Source organism: Nelumbo lutea, chromosome 3 (genome assembly GCF_056320005.1).
Source record: "Nelumbo lutea isolate HS-2025 chromosome 3, American lotus-T2T, whole genome shotgun sequence".
Classification (NCBI taxonomy): domain Eukaryota; kingdom Viridiplantae; phylum Streptophyta; class Magnoliopsida; order Proteales; family Nelumbonaceae; genus Nelumbo; species Nelumbo lutea.
In genome coordinates, this window is record NC_142686.1 from 34,692,326 (window position 1) to 34,706,205 (window position 13,880).

At 34.8% G+C, this 13,880-nt stretch overlaps 1 long non-coding RNA gene across 3 annotated transcripts; it reads right to left on the reverse strand.

The window, feature by feature from the left end:
• On the reverse strand, nt 1-8,854 carry LOC148864178 (uncharacterized). Of its 3 annotated transcripts, none has more exons than XR_016110026.1 (4): nt 8,327-8,854; nt 4,045-4,127; nt 2,783-2,959; nt 1-296 (listed from the first exon to the last, which is right to left on the reverse strand). It is a non-coding gene; the product is annotated as an uncharacterized LOC148864178 (long non-coding RNA). The 3 variants fall into 3 exon arrangements; XR_016110025.1 differs by having other exon boundaries at nt 2,783-2,917; nt 8,327-8,761; XR_016110027.1 differs by having other exon boundaries at nt 8,120-8,594.
• Nucleotides 8,855-13,880: the final 5,026 nt, after the last annotated feature.

Below are 13,880 nucleotides of genomic sequence, written 5' to 3' on the forward strand. Positions count from 1 at the left end.
GATGAAAAACACAAAATATGACTTTTACTATAATAAGTCAAATAGGATTTATCAACATTCTTAAATGAAGAATTAGTAAGAGTCAAATAACCAGAAGAAAACATACAATCCAATTTTTTAACATGAGTGTACCATATATACCATAAGTGCCACACATAATTACAAGAAGCAGAGGAAAAACTAGAAGTAGTAGACAACGAACAAGAAACCGATGAAGAACTCTTGTCCTCAAATTCCAAAGCAAATAGCCTTCCAAGCCTACACCCCTTCCCCATTAGGTTCATAGTGTGTTGATCCTGGATTAAACAATCATCATAAGAAAAAAGGACATTATTACCATCATCAAGTTCCAGTAGAAATTAAATTTATAGTCAACTTATGCAAAGAGTTTTGGGAATATAAAAATGAGTAGACTAGGAAGTGATAGTAACAAATCATCACAACCATGAATAGGAAGAGCTTCGCTATTAGCTATAATAATGTGGTTATCAGAGATGTAAGGTTTAGGAAACTAGCCAAAGGAAGCCCCCAACCATGTGATTTAAGGCTCTAGAGTCAATTATCCACATGTGAAGTGGGTAATAACATAAGTAAGAAAACTTACCAATCATACCAATAGTAGAAAAAAAAAGTAGGGAAAATAGTCAAAGACATGAGTTGGTGAATCTTATCTTCAGTTAGTGAACCCTGAGAATCTATCTTGGGAGCTAAAGTGGAGGAAGAAGCATCAAATGGTTCAGCCAAAGCCTAAAAAGCTTTATGTTGTCCTTTCTTAGGGGACCTAATCGTACATTCAACAATAATATGTCCTTGTTTGCAATAGGTGCAAAAGTTCTTATAGTGTGGTGCTATATGTCCAAAATCCTTGTACTCATAACATTGATTCTTCAAAAAAAAAAACCCTTTTTCCCCTTTTGCTTTGTAGCTAGAAAAAATTGCATCTATGGCGTGTTCTTCCTTATTATTAAGAGAGGATTAAATAAGGAGTCGAGCTTTCTCTCTTAATGACTCCCCAAGGTTCATATATAAGCCTGGTATAATTTCCCTACTAAGTACGTTTGACCATACTTTTCATTACTTTCACACAATGATTAGTAGATAAGTTTCTCAAATGAACCAACTTATATTTAGTCCAAAGATTCACAAAGTCAGCATAGTTCTCTTGGATTCATTTCTTCCACCTAAGTATAAGAAAATATGTTCGGATTTATCTGATATTGTCTGGACATATTGGAATATTGATAAACCTTCTCAAGGTACTCAAACATGCCATGTGCAGTCTTAAGTCCCCTCATCGGAATGGCAACATCAATAGTAATAGAACCTAGAATCCAGGAGACAAGTTAAGCATTTTCAATCTTCCACTGCTTCAGCCCCTTTGCATCACCATCATCTAGCATGGCTATAAAGCCATCAATATAGCCTAGATCCCTTTCCCTTCAACAAAGTACTAAAAATGAAACTTCCAAAGTGCATAGTTATTGCCATCAAACTTGGCTATAATGATTTCAAACTTTCTCAAATCCCATGAATAATTCAAAAAAAAAAAAAAGGTAGAGACAATAAAACAAGTAGTACAAACACCAAGAACAAGAAATGATGTTGAAAAGAGCTAAAAGAGAGCCTCTTACAAATCTGTTCGAACATATAAGGAAGTAAGTAATAGGAATACAACCAAAAAAGGAAAGAGAAACTTGTTGTCCAAGAGAGAAGATTAGAACTTCCTCTACACTCGATGCAAACTGATATGGCTATCATAGAATGTATAACCGAACAAGGTACACTCCCTATGCATTTTTTCCATGATATGATATCTCCCAAGAGAGATCTAGTTAAAATTTCCTTGTTAAGCACATTGAGCATAATAGATTGATTTTAGGGTTGTCAAAAACAGCTCCAAGACCAATCTCAAAACAAGGGAAAGGATAGATTCTAATTTTTTACTAAGAAAAGATGGATCAAATAGCAACTTGCTCTAATACCATGATAGTTCAGGTGAGAGAAACTAGAGAAGATAGACAAACCACAAGAGAATGATTGTTTGGTTAGTCAATCAAACAAGATCCAACCCAAGAAAGATATATTTATATTAAATAATGAAAGGACGAGATTGTCCTTACAAGAAGAAATAAACTATTGAATTGTATAAGGCTACACACTAGTATACATGCCCAATAATAAATAAAGAGGAATAAAAAGGCAAAACTACCCCTCTTCTCTATATTTTAGTAGATAAATAATTAAAAATAAAATATAATCAAGGGAATGGTAATTAACTAGCTTCAGCTTCTGCCATGTGTACAGATTTGGCAGAACATTAACAAACGCTAACGACAGGGGTAGAGCTAGTCAATTGTCAAAAACAATAGGGGTGGTTTAAGACAATAGTTAAACAATTAAGGGTACAGTTTGTCAATTAACTAAACAGTAGGGGTAGTTTAAGAAATTTGCCCAAAACATTTAGAGCCACTACTATCATAGTTAGCCACTCTAAGTTTAGACCCAACACATTATGGGCCTCCTCCAAGCAAACATGCATATACACAAAGATAAATCCTGCAACTTTTTTTAGATTAAACTTAAAAGATGGTTGAAGCATTGTAATAAAAGTTGTTGTTTATAGATACAGAGTTGGCTTAATAAAATTCTTGTTTATAAATAAAGAGAAAAAAATTTATATAACTGTCAAATTTTATCCACAACCACAAAAATGACAAATGCACAAATCCTCTTTCCCTTGGACAACTTCCAAAGCATTCTTTGCATCAAGAAAAAAAATTACCTCCATTCCTTTAGAATAGCAAAAGTAAGGCTTCCTCTACAACTCCAAAATCAGCTTCTACTAGTCCCTACAAAACACCCAACTTTCCACCTTTATCCAATAAGAACATCCTCTATTACAACTTTGTCTTCCCTTCTGCATGTCAATCAAAGAGAAACAAGAATGGGATAGTCTTTCCTATTTACAAAGAGAATGCAAAGTCAGTGGTGGGTCTTCAAGTTTCAACACTATTTGACAAGATCATGACAGCCTACCGTCTTGGCAAATGACAACAAAATGAAACAAGCATGTGTTTAAAAGAAAACGGGTCTTTTGCACAACAATATGCATCTCAATAAAAAAACTAAAGAAATAAATTTGACAAAAAATAATATAATACCAACAGAATTCAACAAAGATAAGTACCATACTAATTAGCAAATAGTTTCAACAATGCTTCAAATAATAAATTCTCTTTGCTAGATCAAAACTAATGATTTTTGTTTCCTTCTAGCATAGGTGGAGTGATAAGAGATAGCAAAAGGAAGGTTGTGGGCCTTGTGGCAATAAATTTCGCGTGATTCTCTAAGAGTTGAAGGGCAAGCCCTCCTACAAGAATTGAGATTGACAAGACAACTAGGTCTCCAATAGATTGCCAAATGGATGTTGCTACTCCAATTCCTAGTTCTGCAACAATAATTTGTAGCAACATATATTAAATAAATCTCTAACAAGATCTAACAAAGGGACATTGAAGGCTTAGATTTTAAGTACAAACGACATAATACTCACATGAAGTTTAGTACAAGATAGATCTCTGTTGTCTTAAATGGATTTAATAGTGATCTTGGGTTTTGTTTCTTCTCCTAATATATTATATATATACATATCAGACCAGTTAGTAAAGAAAATAAGCAATTGGCATTTAATCATTAATTGAACTAAGAAATTAAGAAAAACATAAAAATAAAAACTAATAGAAGAATATTCTGCTAACCAATAGTTCAATACAATATCATAAAGCATCACAAGTAGTTTAATTAGGATTTAATAATACACTAATAAACTCCTTGTCTATGGCTGAAACCTCGTCAATTTTATTAAAAATTTGGGAAAGTTTGCATTTCAGGTTTAAGGAATAAAGAAAAACAAAGAGGAAATCTGATTAAGACATGTTGTCCTTTGGTAAACAGAATTCATTAAGCTACAATAAATCCAAACTATCTTATTAAGATGATGAGTAACCAAGAAACAATGCAGCATTTCCATGAAAAAAGGATTACCTATATGCACACTTCTGGCTTTAAAGCTTGCAAGCCACTATCCAAAAATGGGTAGAATTATCTTAGTTTGTGTTTTTGTCCACCTACAGAAGGACAAAAAAAAAATTAGTGATAAATAAAAGAAAGTATAAATGAAGTACCACTAAGCAATAATAAGCAAAAATTAAATGTAGTATACCTTTTGTTTCCTCTTCACCTCATGGAGGACATGAATCAAATCCCCTCCACAAATCATTGAACAGTTTTTGGAGCTAAAGATGCACAATAAGGATCAATTACCTTACCACCAGCATTAAATGTAGTTTCTAAAGCTACTATGGATATTGGAATGAAAAGAATCTCCTCTGCCATCTTTGACAATACTCGATATTTTAAATTATTAGCCTACCACCATTCCAAACTATTGAATTCATAATGTGACATTTCTTCCTTGCAAATATATACACCACCCTCAAGATACATATCTAACTTTGATTTTGGTGAGGGAATGGCATCAACTCTCTTCACATAACTAATCAATTTTGACCATCCAAAACTTGATTATTAAGACTTGGAACTATAACTTACAAGAGATTTGTGACTACCATCCCCTTTAGTAAAGGATTGCTCACTACTAGAGGCATTATAAGTAGCCACATTCTTATCATAAAGTTGGTACAAGGCACCTCGAACCTTATCAAGGTTCTTTCTAGCTTCGTCTTCTAAATATATTTCTGGAAAACACATTTCAACCAATCTCAATTTGCACTCACCACAATACTTATCAAATTTCCTCTTCATTTCCCCAACCACTCATTAAATGAAATCATTTTCATCCATTGACTTCAAATTCACAATCACCTTCACCTTGTAGATCTTTCTATGGTACAAATTAGAAATAGGGTAGTCACTACCAGAAATAATGTTAATTAGTAACTACTTTGAAAACTTTAAGTACCTCACACACTTTTTCCACCTTCTCCCTAATCTTTAAGAGTTGGCAAGTAATCATAGTTTGGCTCCCTTTTTTGAAACCTTGGAAACACATCTTGAAATTTCAAAGCACAACATCTCAAAAGTTGAATTCCAACGGGTGGGGCAATCAATAACTAACTTCTTTGCACCAAGTTGTAATTGTTGAACAATTTTAGAAAAAAGTTTGTTTCCTAGACTCATATTGGTTAATGTACGTCACACTCTCACGCACATTTTCTATGATGAAACTAATCTCATCATGACCGTATTGAACCAATAAATTTAGAATATGTGCACAACATCAAACATTAAATAACTTTCCATCACAAAGTAACTTCATATTTCTAGAAAATATATCTCTCAAAAACCTTAAGCATGAATCATTATATGATTTATCCACTGAAATTGTAAACACCTTATTCTCAATGCCCCACTCGTTCAAACATTTACAGATTGCATTTGTTATATCAACCCCATTATGAGGTGAAAGAACATGGACAAAGCTGAGAACATGCTTCTGTAACCTCCAATTGGCATATAAAAAGTGACCAGTTAGCACCATATATTCTATCCTTTGGTTTTGTGACTTACAAAGGTAAGTGGTTATGCTAATTTTGGAAATATTAAAAGATTCTTCAACATCTTTTTTTGGTCCTCATACACAGTCGTGCAATCATTTTTTACTGTCTTCTGAAAGATTTTGTCAAAAGAATGATTACACATCTTCATCATGAAGTTAAAACCTTCCTCTTTTACTATGATAAATGGATGGCTCATGCATAATCACCCAATGAGCAACCGATTCCCTCATTTTGGAATGATCACACTTTCCAACAACACTAGGATATAAAAAAGGAGGACCCACAATATCCACATCAACACTTTAATCTATTGGTTGGAAATTCAAAGTCACTTGCTGCTTACCCTGTTTCTTAGCATTCTTAGCCACTTTTCTTGGTATGCATGATTTCAAATGTCAACTAAAGTGACTTGTCACACTTGTAGATTGTATAAACAATTTAACCTTGCAATAGACACATTGGGCAATCAATAAGTTCAAGTTTTGTGAATTCAAGCATCATAGGTGAAGTTTTTTGTTTTTTGTCTTTTTGACTTTGGTATTGGACCATCTTCTTCAACAGGACTTTGAGATCCAATCAAAGTACCATCTAAGGAGTGGCAATAGGATTACTTGCATTATTTGTTGTTTGACTGGTCTCATTTTGAGAAGAGTCATCGATAATGTCAACCATGATGATAGGAGAAGAACCAAACATAGAATGAGAGAGTGAAGGCCTTATAGAGGTAGAGGGAATATTTGTTAATAATATATTGTGATCATGGATAGGGGATGATGGCATTCCTACACAAAAGGAAACCTTGTTATGAAAATTTCTCTAATAAGAATTAATTCGTTTTGATAAAAATGGGCCATCCAACAACATAGAAACACATCGGTTTTAACTTGACATATAAGTTTTTGTTTTTGATAAATATACTTGACATTTAAGTTTTGAGTTCAATTCTTTTAAGGATATTTCAACATTCTAAAAAAATTCAAACAACCAAAATTAAATATATTTTTTCATAGATAAGCTACTTCTTTCCTCAAAATTCCATAATAAAGCATTTGAAATCAAATAGAAAAGGCATTTAGAAATACAATTCATGGAACTATATTCATTTCAAATCAAATAAAAATGCAATTATAATAGAATTTTCAGAAATGAATAGTTTAATTCCCAATTATTAGGTTTAGGCAAGCTACAATAAGAATTAACCATGTTTGAACCAAATAATTTATTATACAATAAGAACTAGGATTTAACTTCACGTTTGAAAAGAATTTTGAATTGGCTCAAAAAAAGACACTAAAATATAATATATTTTACTTTCCAATTACTATATAACACACTTGAGTGTTGAATTTGTTCTTGTAGGTTAATATATGTGAGTATTCAATATCTAATATTGTATTAAAGTTTAATAAGTTCATAAAAACCAAACAGTATTGGCCCAATATGAAGGAATAAAATGATGGAATGAGTCTAATGTATCAGGATTTAGTGGGTTTATTGTACCCCTCAGCCTGAAAAACCAATAAATAAAAGTTGTTCATTTTGCTTATAAAATTGACAAGCTTTCATCCATTTCCTAATCAAACTTGTTTATGAGTTGTTGATTTTGTATTATTTGCAAGTTTTAATTGTTGTTAGAGAATTGGTTAGAAGGGTTTTAATTTTTAAGCAACAAGATTTTATAATAACTTAAATGCTAGCTTGATAAAGTGGAGTGCTTTAAAACAGTCATGGGGGTAGCATTTGAAATTTGGGAGTCTTGAAAAATTGCCACTAATTTCTGAAACTAACTAGATATGTGGTTATTCTTCTTTTAGTGCGTTAGGTTACACCTTTGATAGGCCCAGTTATATGAGTTTATGAAATTTTGCCCTCATTAATAAGTGATTGAATCACCTCTCATCATACATCAATTGTTCACATTATCACATAATCATTTCTTTATTATTTTGACTTTTAAAACTTTCCAAAAGACAAGACTACCCATTACATCCATGTTCAAAGAGAATAAACTACAATTAGCACTTCTAGCAACAACTTTGACATGGTAATACAATTAGCTTCAGAGGCAAACTATTCAGACAAATAAATTTTTATCACAAAAAAGTCTGCTCAGAATTCAGAGATACCGGACTTTGGTGTTTCAAATGTCACGTAAAGACTCACAAAAGTTTCCTGTTATAGGTCCAACTAGAAAAGTTACTGTCTATTATTTCTTTCGAAAAGAAAAAGTATTTATTGTCTTTGTTTTTAGCTTTGAACCTGATTTATTGGCAAAAAAACGTTAATTTCATGGCATTTTAATTATGGCTTTCCTAGATGTTTCTCTATGTGACTCCATATTTGACTTTTCTCTTATAATCTTTTGGACTTCAAGAACACAAGTCGTATTTCCAAATAGATACCAGATTTTATCCAAGAAAGTTGTGTACAAACAATTTTATAGAAGAATATGAAGTAAACACTTGTCCTAAAGAAACTTTTGGGCATTTAACAACAAGGATGAACCTGAACTGAAAATTATTGATTTCAATATTAAATACCTTATTAATGGCAAGGATGTAAGATGAACCAAAACCAATAAATAAGCCCCCGTAGAAGCCATAAGAAAACTTGAAAGAAGAAGAATTTCAATGTCGATTTGGAGCTTGACCGAACGAATTCCCTCGACTTGAACCCAAATAAAAAAACAACCCAAGTCCTTAAGAAAGCTAGAATGAACATGAAATCAGAAAAGGAATAAGAACGACCTGGACTAAAAGGCTGGAATCGATTTGGAGCTTGCCTTAACTGAACAACTTGGAATCGAATTTTCTAGGGTTTTTATCATCTGAACTCTAAGCTAAAGGCCTAAAGCTTCAGTGATTTGTAGCTTTGCAATGACCTGGAACCAATTTGTAGCTTGTCGCATATCGCAGTCCTCTTCATTCTTCAATTGTTCGTGACTACTCTCTTGCTCAATTCTCAAACCTCCATTCTTTCAATCGAATGATGGTTTTTTCCCTCCCATCCCATTACAACAAAGTAATGGAAAAGCTAACATACAATAGGGACCACAGTATAAGTGTGTTTACACTAATAAAATTAAATATAAATCATATAATGTATATATGAATCTCACACTCGCGAGCCTAACAAACCAAATTTCATAGTATTCAGATTATACTCGATTAGTAAACGAGCTCAATACTAAGGCTCGAATTCGGTTCTTTTGAGAGCCGCCTGTTTACTTTGGCCTCTTTCAATTTTGTCTCTCTTTTCTCTCATCTTCCTTCTCCTTCTTTTCTTCTCTCTTCCAATCTTATGATCAGGTATCAGTGCACCAAGAAAACATGGTACCAGAGCGACAGATTCAATCTTAGGATCAGGGCAGTGCTTCTTTCATTTTATGTCTATTGGTGGTCGAACCAAAGAACAAGATCTTTGGTGGACGTGTGAGGAAGCTCACTGCAAGACTATTCCTTTTTCTTGGTCATGAGCCCAGAAACTATCAGAAAAAAAAAAAAGAAATCTAATGTTCTGAGGTTTTTTTTCTTCCTCAGTTTGTGGATCGAACTAATCCTTTTTTGTACCAAGATGTATGGGTTATGTGGGTCTAATGACCTGCAGCTAGTGTGAGAGTATTTTCTCTCATTGTATGTAGATCGAGGGATCCCTTTTTTGCCTAGAAAGGTGTTATTACTTCAAGGTTATAAATTTGCATATGCTATGACAACAAATTTTTTTCTTCTTCTACTCATATAGAAGCTAAGTTATTGTGTGAAAGTTGTTTTGTTGCTGGAGAGAATGGTCAAATCTGTTTTTTTTTATACTCATTACACATCTGGAATGGTGTGCGATCAGTCTAAAAGGGTTCAGTAGGGCCGAAATCTGAGAACAGTAATGTTGTGGGATCAGCTGTGATTTCCCTGAGTGAGAACAATTTTTTTTTGTGTCCAAAAGTGTAGCTGAAGTAGAAACTTGATCAGAAGTGTAATTGAATTGCAACTTGTTTTTAACTGTATTATGGGTATGAACTGAATTAAAAAACTTGTTCTCTAGCTGGTTTGTGACTGATTAGATTTAGCTTTTATGTCTTAAGAAGATTCTGGTATGTCTGGTTTACCTCTACTCAAAGTGGGATGATCGGAGGTTTTGACGTGAGTTTTCTCATGGTTGTGATCGACATTATGCTAAAATATATCAGTTGCAGGCTGCCTCCTCAACTTGTAAATAAGGGGAGAGGAGTCTCTCTGTCTACTATTCAGACATGACTTCTATTTGGAAGGAACTCGATCACTATCAGAATATAGACCGAAAGTGTGATGCAGATGCCAAAGCATACAAACCTCCGGTTTCATAGAAAAGATGTTTACATTTCTCCTAGGGTTTAATCCTATATATGAATCTATCAGGGTTCAGATATTGAGGGGTAAAGACCTCCCATCCGTACAAGAAATATATGCTTTAGTGCAGTCAGAAGAGAGTAGACAGAATGCGATGAATAATCCTAAGGGAGAGCATGTGGCTTTAGCAGCTAAAGGGAGTGTTGTTGCGGGTGGTTTAACTTACTTCAAGAAGAATGACTTCCAGAAGAAAGGTGATAACAAATATAAGTTATGGTGTATACACTGTCAGAAGTTGAGGCATACTCGGGAGACATGTTGGGAACTTCACGGGAAACCAAAGTGGGCTCAGGAAATGAGTAAAAAGCTGGATCAGAATAAGAAGCCAGGACAGCAAGGTTAGACAAAGTTTAATTCAGCAAATTTAGCCTCTCAATAGCCTCAATCATCTACCACCACTATGAGTTCTTCCGGACTGATCTGAGGGAAGATATCATTAATTCTTTCCATGACCATTTAGACTTGTATGGGAGGGCAATCCGCTATATGGATTTTGCTTCTCCACCCTCGACTTCCTTTGCATCTACATCAGGTAATGGTAATTCTGCCACAGCTTTCCATGTTTCATCTCATCCCTCAGACTCCCCTTGGATAATAGACTCTGGAGTCTCGAACCATAAGATGGGTAAGTCCAATTGTTTTTCAATCTTATCATCTATTATCTGGTCGAGACAAGGTGAGACTTGCCGATGGTTCTTTCTCCACCATAGCTGGTCAAGGAACCATCTCCTTTCCTCTTGGACTCACCCTCTCTGATGTTCTACATGTTCCTAAATTGCCCATAATTTTGTTCACTGTTAGCAGTATAACAAATTCGTTGAACTGCTTAGTAACATTTTTTCCTTCATCTTGTATGATACAGGATTTGGCCTCGGGGAAGATAATTGGTAGAGGTCATATGGTAAATGGTTTTTACATGCTAGAGAATAAAGCTTGTCTTGTGGCTATTGAATCTAAGAGTCAATCTAATAAGAGTCAATTCCTTTTATGGCATAGTTGTTTGGGTCATTTATCTTTTGAGTCATTGAAAATTTTGTTACCGTATTTATTTAAATCAGTATCAGTGTCGGATTTCACATGTCAAATTTATAAGTTGAGCAAACATTGTAGAAATCACTTTACTTCAAGAAATAATAAATTTCATTTTCCTTTCCATATTGTGTATTCTGATGTTTGGGGCCCTGTTACTTTAGCAATCGAGTATGGCTATAGATATTTCATTCCACTTATTGATTCTTACTCTCGATATACATGGGTGTACCCTATGTGGTACAGAGATGAAGTACAAAAAATCATTAAAGATTTTCAATGCTCGATATTCACTCAGTTTCAAACGGAAATCCAAATTTTATAATCAAACAATGCCAAAGAATATTTCCATAGTTATCTCATGGAGTTTTTTGCCTCATGTAGATCCATACACCGTAGCTCTTGCGCTAGAAGCCCCCAGCAAAATGGTGTTGCTGAAAGAAAGAATTGCCATCTCCTTGAAATTGCTCACGGGTTACTTATACACATAAATGTTCCTAAACGTTTCTGGTTGGATGTTGTATTTTGTGCTGCCTATCTCATCAACCGCATGCCATCTCGCTTGTTAGGGTACAAGGCCCCCCATCAGTTTCTTTTTCCCAAGGCTCCACTCTTTTCTATTCCTATCTGTATGTTTGATTGTTGTTGTTTCATCCAAAACTTTATCCTATTCGTGGAAAACTTGATCCTCGTACCATTCCTTGTGTCTTCTTTGGTTATCCTTCTTCCCAAAAGGGCTGTCGATGCTTTGACCCTGTTTCCAAGAAGTACTATGTCTCTATGGATGTGTCTTTCTTTGAAAGTGAGTTTTTTTTCTAGTTTCTCCTCAAGGGGAGAGTAAGGTGGAGGAGAAATCAGTTCAAGTTTAGGTTCTTCCTCCTTTGTCTGACCCTCATCCATTCTGTGTTTTTTGTTGTCGCAAGGGCCAGCTAAATTCAAGAGTTGTGGAATAACTTGAAACCGTACCGCCGACATCATCAGATTCACCGATGACAGATCATATCTAATCAAGTACTATCATCCCTATTGATTCCTGATCCTTTTGCCATAGAAATTCTATTTGGTGATGACCTTGACATTCCTATTACAAAAAGGAAGGGAATTAGGTCTTGTACTACCAAGTATTCTATTACCCATTTTGTTACCTATGAGAACATCTTTCTGAGGGTTAGGAACCAGTAGGGTGCAAGTGGGTGTTCACAATGAAACACAAAGCTGATGGCACGATAGAAAGGTACAAGACTAGGTTGGTCGTAAAAGGGTTTACCCATGTATATGGTGTAGATTATGTAGAGACCTTTGCCCTAGTAGCCAATATGAACTCCATTAGAGTCATTTTCTCCCTTGCGGTAAATCTTGATTAGGATCTTCATCAGCTAGACATTAAAAATGCCTTTCTGAATGGAGACCTTGAGGAAAAAGTATACATGATTTAACTTATTGGCTTTATTGCCCTAGGAAAAGAGCAGAAAGTGTGCAGACTAAAGAAATGTTTCTATGGTTTGAAGCAATCACCGAGAGCCTAGTTTAACAAGTTTTATCTAACTATACAGCAGATTGGCTACAAATAATGTCAGACTGACCATACTCTATTTGTGAAAAGAGGGGAATGAAAGATTGTAGTCTTGATAGTGTATGTTGATGACATAGTGATCACAGGTGACTGGAAGGCTCACTAAATTTGAGGCGAAGGATCTAGGTCCCCTTCAATATTTGCTTGGAATTGAAGTGGCCCGCTCTCAAAAGGGGATCTTTATTTCTTAGTGGAAATCTTAGAGGAAATACATCCTAGATTTGTTACAAGATACAGGAAAACTAGGGGTTAAGCCAACCAAATCTCCCATTGATCTAAATCATAGACTGGGTAACTATTGTGGTGAAGTTGTCGAAGATGTAAAACAATTCCAGTGACTTGTGGGAAGGCTCTTGTGTTTACCCATGACAATGCCAGACATTGCTTATGCAGTAGGTGTTCTTAGTTAGTTCATGCATGCTCCTAAAACCACACACTTAGAGGCAACGAAAAGATTACTTAGATACCTAAAGAGGTTTCCTAGAGCTGGTTTGTTATACCAAAAGAATGGTCATTTGAAGATTGGAGTATATACAGATGCTGATTGGGCTGAATCAATTGATGACGAAAAGTCTACTAGTGGGTATTGTTCCTTTATGGGAGGAAACATAGTCACATGGAGAAGCAATAAACAAAATGTGGTGGCTATGTCTAGTGCTGAAGCTGAATCTGTTGAGCGAACTAGGTTTTCCTACTAATGGTCCTATGTCTTTGTATTGTGATAACAAGGCTAATATAAAATATTGCAACAACCCATTTCTTTATGATAGAACTAAGCATATAGAGGTTGACAAACACTTCATTAGAGATAAAATTGTTAATGGGGAAATGTACACCCCATATGTGAGTTCCAAAGAGCAACTAGCAGATATATTTATAAAAGGCTTACATCACTCGCGGCACGATGATTTATGTGACGAGTTGGGCATGATTGATATCTACGTCCCAACTTGAGGGGAGAGTGTTGAAATAACTTAGTTTTATTTTAAGTTTAGTGCCGCAAGGGCACCTTTGTAATTTTCTCATTTATTTTTTATGTATGATCGCCCTAGTATATATGCCAAAATAAACTGGCACCGCCAGTTGACTTTTGCCTCTTTCAATTTTGTCTATCTTCTCTCTCTTCTCTCTTCTCCCTTATCCTTATTCTCTTCTCTTTGTTTCGGAATCACACCATCTCAACACCAGAAAATAGGTTCAAAGCTCGATCTTGCAAGTCGAGTCGAGCTTTTCACAAGCTAAGCTCAAATAGCTCATGAAAAGCTCAATTTGTATCCAACCCTAGTTGGATTTAAGAAGCATGCTGACACAACTAGA